This window comes from Procambarus clarkii, chromosome 56 (genome assembly GCF_040958095.1).
Source record: "Procambarus clarkii isolate CNS0578487 chromosome 56, FALCON_Pclarkii_2.0, whole genome shotgun sequence".
NCBI lineage: Eukaryota > Metazoa > Arthropoda > Malacostraca > Decapoda > Cambaridae > Procambarus > Procambarus clarkii.
The window spans coordinates 32,567,665-32,578,011 of record NC_091205.1 but is presented as its reverse complement, the minus strand read 5'-3'; positions in this window follow the sequence as shown (position 1 = coordinate 32,578,011).

Genomic DNA, 10,347 nt, shown 5'->3' with positions numbered 1-10,347 from the left:
GCCTTGCATAGTAGGCAGAGAAGTGCGTTCTGGCTACTAGGTACCGATTCCCTGCAATGATTGTATTCTGTGTATTCGATTCCCTGCAATGATTGTGATTCTGTGTACCTTGGACAAACAGGAAAGTCCTTACAATTGCGGTTGTCACAACATGCTTATAGTATTAGAACTGCCCAAACGTCTAATGCATTGTATCTACATACGAGTTTATGCGATCACAATATTAACTGGAATGGGGCAAAAAGCATTACCAATTGTGGGGATTTCGTGGAACGGAATTTGATTGAGTCTGCTCTAATCAGTCAGTGTCCAAATCTTCTTAATGTTAGTACTGGTATGTACAAACTTGATCCATTTTTAAGTAATAATATTGCACAACAGTTTAAGAAACAACGCTGATAGAGAGGCTTACAATGTCTCATTATAATTGTATATTCATATATTGTGTGTTCATGAGGCTTTTCTTTAATCTTTCATCCTTATTCTCTGACCGCTTAATCCTCTTTGACCATTCTAAGCTAAGCTATACCTGTTTTTGGTTAATTCTTTCCCTAGGGATGGGTTGGTCAGGTGTCAGCCTATATATCCTCCCCCCTTCTCCCTCCTTAGTCAGTCTGGTGTTGACAAAGGCTTTAACAAGCCGCAACGTTCACCTCATTTCATATTTCTCAGTGGATTTTCCGTATATATATATATATATATATATATATATATATATATATATATATATATATATATATATATATATATATATATATATATATATATATATATATATGCGGAAAATCCACAGAGAAATATGAAATGAGGTGAACGTTTCGGCTTTGTTAAAGCCTTTGTCAACACCAGACTCAGTCTGGTGTTGACAAAGGCTTTAACAAAGCCGAAACGTTCACCTCATTTCATATTTCTCTGTGGATTTTCCGCATAAAATGATCAGTGTTTTGTGATCGTCAATTGCAGATATATATATATATATATATATATATATATATATATATATATATATATATATATATATATATATATATATATATATATATATATATATATAAATATATATATATATATATATATATATATATATTTATATATATATATATATATATATATATATATATATATATATATATATATATATATATATATATAGTTACATATCTGATTTTATACAAAAAAATTAACATTAAGAGGACACAAAAAAAAGTTAGCTTCCTAGAGGCTGTAGATTTCCTCGAACTCCTCCGACGCCGGGCATGAACCGAGCATGCAGCGAGCATTCCCCCTCGTGATCGCGACACTGAGGCACTGAAAGAGCCTCGGTCATATATTTCAAACTTTTTTTTGTGTCCTCTTAATGTTAATTTTTTGTATAAAATCAGATATGTAACTGTATAACCTTGCATAATAAAGTGTACACCCTATAAAAAAAAAAGGGGTGGTAGGAGAAGCGAACACTCTTACGTATTCAGAGTTAAATAGCAAGTTTTTCCCTGAATGCTCTGTGTTCCCTTCTCTGAGGCTGTTGGTCCCTATAATTGCACCATTGCACCATTGGTGGTATCCCCCTATATATATATATATATATATATATATATATATATATATATATATATATATATATATATATATATATATATATATATATATATATATATATATATATATATATATATATATATAAACAATATGGAAGGGAGTACCACCTCTAGCTGGAAGAAGGGGGACCCATAGCCTCGGAGGAAACCACGCATAACGCATTAGAGGGAATGTTTAGTTATATATATATATATATATATATATATATATATATATATATATATATATATATATATATATATATATGTCGTACCTAGTAGCCAGAACGCACTTCTTAGCCTACTATGCAAGGCCCGATTTTCGTAATAAGCCAAGTTTTCCTTAATTAATATATTTTCTCTAATTTTTACTAGTTATATATATATATATATATATATATATATATATATATATATATATATATATATATATATATATATATATATATATATATATATATATATATATATATATATATATGTCGTACCTAGTAGCCAGAACGCACTTCTCAGCCTACTATGCAAGGCTCGATTTGCCTAATAAGCCAAGTTTTCATGAATTAATGTTTTTTCGACTACCTAACCTACCTAACCTAACCTAACCTAACTTTTTTCGGCTACCTAACCTAACCTAACCTATAAAGATAGGTTAGGTTAGGTTAGGAAGGGTTGGTTAGGTTCTGGCATATATCTATGTTAATTTTAACTCCAATAAAAAAAAATTGACCTCATACATAATGAAATGGGTAGCTTTATCATTTCATAAGAAAAAAATTAGAGAAAATATATTAATTCAGGAAAACTTGGCTTATTAGGCAAATCTGGCCTTGCATAGTAGGCTGAGAAGTGCGTTCTGGCTACTAGGTACGACATATATATATATATATATATATATATATATATATATATATATATATATATATATATATATATATATATATATATATATATATATATATATATATATATATATATGTCGTACCTAGTAGCCAGAACTCACTTCTCAGCCTACTATTCAAGGCCCGATTTGCCTAATAAGCCAAGTTTTCCTGAATTAATATATTTACTATAATTTTTTTTCTTATGAAATGATAAAGCAACCCTTTTCTCTATGTATGAGGTCAATTTTTTTTTATTGGAGTTAAAATTAACGTAGATATATGACCGAACCTAACCAACCCTACCTAACCTAACCTAACCTATATTTATTGGTAAGGTTAGGTTAGGTAGCCAAAAAAAGCTAGGTTAGGTTAGGTTAGGTAGGTTAGGTAGACGAAAAAACATTAATTCATGAAAACTTGGCTTATTAGGCAAATCGGGCCTTGAATAGTAGGCTGAGAAGTGCGTTCTGGCTATTAGGTACGACATATATATATATATATATATATATATATATATATATATATATATATATATATATATATATATATATATATATATATATATATATATATATATATATATATATATATATATATATATATATAGATGGGGTCGCTATGGGTTCTCCCCTAGGTGTCCTGTTTGCAAACTTCTACATGGGTACCATCGAGCAAAAAGTCTTAGTCGACATGAACTTGAAACCGGCCATATACTGCAGGTATGTTGACGACATTTTTACACAGGTACCTGATGTCAGACATCTGCAGGAGCTGAAGGAGGCATTTGAGCAGAGTTCCGTGCTGCGTTTCACTTACGAGACGGAAAAGGATGGGAAGCTGCCTTTTCTAGATGTAACAGTCATGGAAAAGGGCGGAGGTTTCCACACTGCAGTCTACACAAAGGAAACAAACATAGGAATGTGCCTAAATGCCAACAGCGACTGCCCTGACAGGTACAAGAGGAGTGTTGTTAACGCATACGTCGACCGTGCTCTCAGCCACAGCTCAGAATGGAAGCAAGTCGACGAAGAACTCTGTAGGGTAAGGCAGGTTCTAGTCAATAACGGCTTCTCCAATGGTTTCATCGAAGACATCATAAGAAGGAAAGTGAAAAGCCATGCAACCTCCGAAGAGACAACTAACACAACACCTATACCCCCTATTAGACTATTTTACAGGAACTTCTTTTCCACAGCTCATAAAACAGAGGAAAGGGTCCTGAAAGATATTGTTAATAGAAACGTTATCCCTACAGACAAAAATCAGAGGATACAACTGACGATTTACTATAAAACCAGAAAAACGGCCAGCCTACTCATGAGAAACTCTCCAGACACGAAACAGAACGCTTTAAAAGAGACTAACGTCGTCTATGCCTTCAAATGCCCACTTGGGGACTGTAAGCTCCAAAAAACCCAGTATATAGGCAAGACAACAACATCTCTTTCTAGGCGTTTAACGATGCATAAACAACAGGGCTCCATTAAGGAACATATAATCTCTTCCCATAACCAAACCATCGCCAGAGAAATCCTAGTAAACAACACAGAAATCATCGATAGATACAGCGATAGCAGGCGGCTTGACGTTTGCGAGGCACTACACATCAAGAAGTCAACACCAGCAATCAACAGCTATTTATTGCACAACTATATTCTACCCACCTCAAGACTCCGCTCCAATATAGAAGCATCAAGAAATATATATATATATATATATATATATATATATATATATATATATATATATATGCATAGTAGGCAGAGAAGTCTACTACTTAATATATTAGTAAAATCAGCGATGGATCAAATTTTACCTAATCCCCACTGCAGTTTTCAAAATATCGAACATATCGGAAATCTGACTTATGAGCGTTATTTTTGAGCCGAATTCTAGTTCACTGCACATATATGGTGTTGCAAGTTACGAATTATATACCAAAAATATTATTAATATTCATAACGTCGATTGTTCAAAATTTACCCAAACACTTCTGCAGTTATCAAAATATCGGGAAAATCGAAAATATGACATCATGAGCGTATATATATATATATCTACTATATACATGCTTCACCTGTGACAGGGAAAAAAAACATGTTTTTTTTTTAAAAACAGTGCCATCTGTAGGACGTAGGAGCAATACACGCTTTAATCTCCAAAAGTCCTTCACCGAATGCTTTGAAATTTTGACACAACGTTCCATTCGAATACGTACATGTTTTTATATACTTACTATTTAGATGCCACACCTGTGACAGGTAAAAACATGCTTCTTTTAAAACAGCACCATCTGTTGCACATAAGACCAACACAAGCTATACAAAATATGTTACGATTCCATTTGAATGTTTCCGATTGCATTGATAAATGAAATTTTCATAGATTTTGATTTATTTTCATTTTGATTTAATTATTTCGTGTGACATTGCGTTGGAACTGAGCTGTGTTGTTTATCATATCGTTCATTTCGTGGGAAGAGTTTATTTGTTTTTTTCATTGTTTTTAATTTCGTTTTTTTATCTGTTCCTATTATTTTTCAGTGGAATTGGTGGTAAAATTGAGCTGTGTCGATTGATCAGTGTTTGAATTTAATATATTATCCGTCCGTTTTCTCCGTTATCTCCAACAGAGTTATGGGAGAAATATAAATTGCACATGGCTGAAGATATTATCCGTCAAATAGGCAAGGAAAATTCAAATATGAACATGGATTTCACAGCAAAAAATCTATAACGAAGCGTTCATAATGATTGAAGACTTGTGCTTAGAAATCGCGAACAAATTTCTCAAACATTTGGAAATGCCATCACCAAATCGATCTACTGCTGCTGCGTTCGATGTAGAATTGCGTTGTGCACAAAATTACAACACGGGTGATCTGTTGTTGTATGTTTAATCAAATATTCCTAGCTAACGCTTGAGCGAAAAGGCATTAACAATCAAATAATTCAAACTGACAATAATGAGCTTGGAGAAATCTTCTTAGATGCACCACGAGGAACTGGTAAAGCCTTCCTAAATAGATTGATTCTAGCAGCATTTCGATCCCAAAATGGCATAACCTTAGCTCTTGCAACATAGGAATTGCTACAACTTTGCTACCAGGTGGAAGAACTGCTTCTTCGGCTGTGAAATCGCCATTGAACATGCAATTCATTGAAATGCCCACGTACAACATTTCCAAAGCATCCGGCATGTGAAAAGAATTCCAGAAATGTAAACTTATTGTTTGGGAAGAATGCACAATGCCCCACAAAAAATCGCTCGAGGCTCTTGATTGATCATTGCAAGAATTGCGTAGAAACATCAGACCATTTGGGAACCCATTAATATTGCTTGCAGTAGATTTCAGGCAAATATTACCTGTAATTCCTCGATCGACACCAGCGGACGAAATAAATGCTAACCTGAAATACTCTACTTTGTGGCGTCACATAAAGACATTTAAATTAACTACAAATATGCGTGTAGTTATGGTGCTACTGCAAAACGATCCATCAGCTGAGATATTCTCACATCAATTTCTGGAAATAGGGAACGTAAACGTGCCGGTTGATCTGACCTCAGAACGAATTTCATTGCCTCATAACTTCTGGAATTTAGTTACGTCAAAAAAAGAATTGGTTGAAAAAGTATTTCCCAATATTCAAACCAATTATAAGAATCACGACTGGCTGAGTAAACGAGCTATTCTTGTGGCCAAGAACAAAACGTCTACGACCTTAACAATATTATTCAGTCTAACATTCAAAGCGAAGCAATCACATACAACTTCGTCGATACTGTTGTGGAAGAAGATGAAGCGGTTAATTATCCAACAATTTTTTAATTCATTCGATCTGCCAGGGCTACCATCACACGTACGGCAATTGAAAATCTGCTTGCCAGTTATCATGTTGTGAAATATCAACCAGCCAAAACTTTGCAACGCCACGCGCCTTGCAGTAAAAACTTTAATCAGCGACGTCGTAGAAGCAACAATCTTGACAGGACCTTTCAAAGGTGAAGATGTCTTCATTTCTCACATTACTATGATTCCAATAGATATGTCATTTCAATTTAAGAGATTATAATATCCAATTTGATTGGCGTTTGCAATCACCATCAACAAAGCTCTGGGCCAATCTTTAAAATTGTGCAGTTTATATCTAGACACGGATTGCTTCTCACATGGACAATTATATGTTGCGTGTTATAGAGTCGGCAAACCAGACAATCTCTATATCTCCACAGACAATGGAACAACAAAACCACATTGTATACCCACAAGCATTGTGAAATTAAACATATTAGAAACGTGCGCTTTCTCTTTTCTTTCTTTCTCATTTAACCAGACTGAGCCACAGCAACGCGTTACGGATACTGCTAATATATATATATATATATATATATATATATATATATATATATATATATATATATATATATATATATATATATATATATATATATATATATATTTATATATATATATATATATATATATATATATATATATATATATATATATATATATATATATATATATATGTCGTACCTAGTAGCCAGAACGCACTTCTGAGCCTACTATGCAAGACCCGATTTGCCTAATAAGCCAAGTTTTCATAAATTAATTGCTTTTTCGACTACCTAACCTACCTAACCTAACCTAACCTAACTTTTTCGGCTAACCTAACCTAACCTAACCTATAAAGATAGGTTAGGTTAGGTTAGGTAGGGTTGGTTAGGTTCGGTCATATATCTACGTTAATTTTAACTGCAATAAAAAAAAATTGACCTCTTACATAATGAAATGGGTTAGCTTTATCATTTCATAAGAAAAAAATTTGGAGAAAATATATTATATCATGAAAACTTGGCTTATTAGGCAAATCGGGCCTTGCATTGTAGGCTGAAAAGTGAGTTCTGGCTACTAGGTACGACATATATATATATATATATATATATATATATATATATATATATATATATATATATATATATATATATATATATATATATATATATATATATATATGACTATCTGCTCGTTAGTGTATAATTGTCAGGTCGTTTTAAGTAAGTACTTAACCTGATATTTTTCTTTAGTTAGGCCTGTCTGTAAATAGTTATTTGCAATTTGTCCATTATTAAACAGTGTTTTCAGTGAGCCACACAGTTCTTGGGTGTGTAACATTAGAATACAATTAAACTTGTGTTTGTTGGATACTTACTTTGACAGCAGATACAATCGTCTCCGGAGCAATGGTAGTAGGTGAGAGGTACACGACAGTCCGTCTTGTGTGTACAGATGCCGGGACAGGCAGCGGTGTGAGGACAGGTCGGATGGTGTCTGGTGCAGCACCTGCAGCCCCGGCCACCACAGCCTCCAGCCACCTCACGCTCCTCTCCCTTACACGCAGACTTGCACACTCCCAGGCTCTCCTCACACCGCTCAGACCGTCTACACTCTGTTCAATCGTCAAAACCTTTCAGATATCGAAATTTACAACAAAATGATCGAAAAATTTACTTTCATTTTATGCAATTATCATTGTGAAAATTATTAATTTTTATTAATTAGAATTGATCCTATAAACTAGCAACTTTTGAAGCAGAGTACAAGAGAGGTAAGCCTAATGCAGAATAAGCTAATACATGTATCCTGTGCATGATTAGGTGTCCCAGCTACCCAGATGCAAATACCCAGTAAACTATAAGAACATAAGGACATCAGAATAAATAACTGTAGAAGGCCTCTTGGCCCATAGGAGGCAGCTCCTATTTATACCGACCCAATCCCAATCATATACATGTCAAACTCAGGCTTGGAACAATCAAGGGACCCCACTTCCACCACATAAGAACATATGAACAGATCCACAAGGGTCGTGCTGAGGGTTCGAAGATACTTCCTAGAGGATCCCAGACGCGCCTTAATCGACTGTATATCGCGATTAATCGACATGGTAAAAGAATTACAACCAGGAATGTAACTGCCCTCGCACGGGTCCTGCAGTCTCTCCGAGACACTAACCCGGTTTTTACAAAATTTTCTCCATGCACCAGGGCTCTGTCAACAAGAAGTTCTACCTCTTTGCCCTTCATTACACACAGAAATCCCAATAGCGTGATGCATCAAATGAACAAATCCACAAGGGCCGTGATGAAGGTTCGAACCTACGTCCGAGAGGATTCCAGACGGGCCTTAATCTGCTGTTCCATGACATGGTAAAGGAATTGCAACCGGGAGTGCAACTGCTCCCACACGGATCCTGCAGTCTCTCCGAGACACAAACCAGGGTTTTACACAATTCCCCAAGGCAAGGTTGGAACCCTCATCACGCTCCTTGTGGATATGTTAATTTGATGCATCACGCTATTGTGATTTCTGTGTGTTATAAGAATATAAGAATAATGGTAACTACAGACAGCATATTGGCCCATACGAGGTAGCTCCTATTTATAACCGACCAATCCCACACATATACGTGTCCAACCCACGTGTGATACAATCAAGGGACCCCATTTCCACCACGTTACGTGGTAATTGGTTCCACAAGTCTACAACCCTGTTACCGAACCAGTATTTACTCAGTTCTTTCCTAAATCTAAACTTATCCAATTTATACCCATTGTTTCGTGTTCTGTCTTGTGTTGATACTTTTAATCAGCCCTTAATATCCCCTTTGTTATATCCATTCATCCACTTGTACACCTCTATCATGTCACCAGTAACTCTTCGCCTTTCCAGCGAATGTAATTTATTAAGCTTTGTCAATCTTTCTTCATGTGATAGGTTTCTAATATGCGGAATTAAGTTTGTCATCCTACGGTGGACGGGTTCTAGTGAATTTATATCCATTCTATAGTACGATGACTAAAACTGAACTGCATAATCTAAATGGGGCCTAACAAGAGCAAGATATAGCTGAAGAACAACACCAGGTGTCTTATTAGTTATGCTTCTATTAATACATCCAAGTGTCCAATTTGCCTTATTACGAACATTTGTGCATTTAATTTTTTATTTTAAATTCTTAATAGATTTTTTGGCTTTAAATTATTAATAGATTTTTTGGTTTTTAAATTCTAAATAGACCTAAAGGTAATTAGCTGATCGTTTGATGCAAATAATCTATCAACTATCTTGAAAATAGGTGCAACATTAGCAACCTTCCACGACTCTGGCACTCTGCCTGATTCTAATGATTTATTATATATATGGTAGACAATGGCTAGCAAAGCTCCTCTTTGCATTCCTTAAGCATCCTGGCAAACACTTCGTCAGGCCCTGGGGATTTGTTTGGCTTGAGTTTTACTATTTGTTTAATAACATCCTCCCTGGTAACTACTAAACTAGTCAACCTGTCCTCTTCCCCACCTACATAGACTTGTTTGGCTCAAGGTATAATGTTCAGTTCTTCTTTAGTAAATACCGATATAAAATATTTATTTAAAATACTGCACATCTCTCTGTCATTATCAGTTATCTAACCTGTCTCAGTTTTTAATGGACCTGTCCTTTCTCTAATCTTTGTTCGATATAACTGAAAAACAAAACTTTAGGATTTGTCTTTGCTTGCCCTGCGAAGTGAACTTCATAGTTTCCTTTTGCCCACCTTATCTCTTTTTTAACATTTCTAACAAGTTGGACGAATTCTTGTTCCAATCTGACTTCCTCATTCTTAATTCTTTTGTACCAAGCTCTCTTTCTACCTATAAGGTCCTTCAGGTCCTTTGTTATCCATTTTGGGTCATTATTATTCTATCTATTCAATTTGTATGGTAAACTACGTTCCTATGCCATGCTTAGAATATTTTTAAAATAAGCTAAATTTTGAATCCACATCGAAATCCCTTTTTACATCACCCATCGCTGGGTTTACGTTTCGCTCCAAGACCAA